This window comes from Pseudorca crassidens, chromosome 7 (genome assembly GCF_039906515.1).
Source record: "Pseudorca crassidens isolate mPseCra1 chromosome 7, mPseCra1.hap1, whole genome shotgun sequence".
In the NCBI taxonomy this organism is placed as follows: domain Eukaryota; kingdom Metazoa; phylum Chordata; class Mammalia; order Artiodactyla; family Delphinidae; genus Pseudorca; species Pseudorca crassidens.
Window position 1 is genome coordinate 83,584,471 of NC_090302.1, and position 1,811 is coordinate 83,586,281.

General features: G+C 34.2%; 1 non-coding gene across 1 annotated transcript; it reads left to right on the forward strand.

Annotated features, from left to right (window-relative positions):
* Positions 1-373: 373 nt before the first annotated feature.
* LOC137228436 (U6 spliceosomal RNA) lies at positions 374-476 on the forward strand. The gene has a single exon (XR_010945234.1). It is a non-coding gene; the product is annotated as a U6 spliceosomal RNA (small nuclear RNA).
* Positions 477-1,811: the final 1,335 nt, after the last annotated feature.

The following is a 1,811-nucleotide window of genomic DNA, read 5'->3' on the forward strand; positions in this document are numbered from 1 at the left end:
TGGTAACTATTTTGCAGTATACAAATACTGAATCATTATGTTGTACACCCAAAACTAATATAATGTTTATGTCAATTATATCTCAATTTTTAAAAAAAGAAGCTGCTTATGACACAGGACTGTCCTATCAACAGTGTTAGGCTATAGTTTAGTTCACAGCTCTTGCTTGCTTTCTTCCTTTTTCTCGCCCCCTCTTCTTCCTTCTTTCTCCCTCCCTTCCTTCCTTCCTTTCTCTCTCTCTCTCTCTCTCTCTCTCTCTCTCTCTTTCTCTGTAGTACCTAAAACAATGGGACACTAACAATCAATGATGTCTTATAGTCAAATGAAATATAGTTCTTTGTTAACAAGAAAATGTATCTCTGATACACTTTAAGTGTTCATTTCAGGAGCACATAAACTAAGACTAGAATCATACAGAGTTATCATGGCACCTGGGTAAGGATAACATACAACCTGGTGAAGTGTTCCACATTTTTTCTTTTTCTTAATCTGGGTGTTTATTTGTGAACATTCATCCATCTGTACATTTCTGTTTTGTGCATATTTTTCTAAGTGTGCCATGCTTTAATGTGTTTTCTTAAAATATCAGTATATAACAGAGTTTGCAGAGCATGGATCCCATTTTTGTCATGATGGAGGTATACGTGACTTCTCACATTGGTGCACATATTTCTGTATGTTGGCACAGAATCCAAATGTCAACAGGAATTATGGAAAGACAGGTGACTTTTACTTTCTTCTTCATGCTTTTCTGTGTCTGAAAATTTTTGACAGTGAGCATGTATTTCTTTCACAATGAGAAGAAAAGGACAGAAAGACCTAGTCCCATTTTTAAAACACACATACTTAAAGAAAACCTGCGTATTCGTTAAACAGCAATTCCACTTCACAGAATTCGTGTACAGAAATAACTAAGGACGTGCACAACAATTTAGCTGTAAGAATGCTCATCACATTTCATATCTCCTATCCAGTATTTTCATTTGAGAATTTAGCCTAAAAAATGATTTACGATGTAGACATATTTATTTACAAGTTTTGTTATCATAGTGTTTTGTAAAATATCAAACACTTCCAATAACTGGGGATAGTTAGATAAGTTACTGTATTGTACATTCACTTGAGGAACTTAGACACTAACATGGATGTGGATTTTGAAAAAAGTGTGATGACATAGGAGATGCTTATTAACACTGTCACATGAAAAACTGTAATACAAAACTCGCAATGCAGTATAAACCAAATTTTGTAAAACATGCACAAAATGAATATATGATATGTATATGCAAATAAGAAAGGAAGAAATACATGTAAATGTTTATACTGGTTATTCCAAACTGAAATTATAAGTTTTTAATTTTCTTTTTTGTACCTTTCTGTATTTTCCAAATTCTCTAAAACGAGTATTATGTGTTCTGTAACTTTTAGAAAGTCATTTTTTCATCACTGCAGTCACATGTACTTATCCAAAGAGCAAACATCCACACCGAAACAAAATTCTTATTCTAGGAAGAAACACAGAAGGTGCCTCAGGCCCTGCTTCTCAGCTCTTGTACTCACATAATTGAAGGATGGCCTGTTACTTAGAGCCTATCGGGTTCATTTAAATGCAGTTCTATTACACCTGCTCATCTAGTTTCCTTGCCCAAAATAAATTAGAAATACTGATGGAGGCAGACAGAGGAATGCAATTGTCAAGAGACATAAGGATTAATGTAAAAGTGAGGGAGAAGAGAGAAAAATAATAATACTAGGCATAAAATAATGTGTGTTTAGTGTCAGGGCATGGGAACCTATAGACCTGAGGGCAA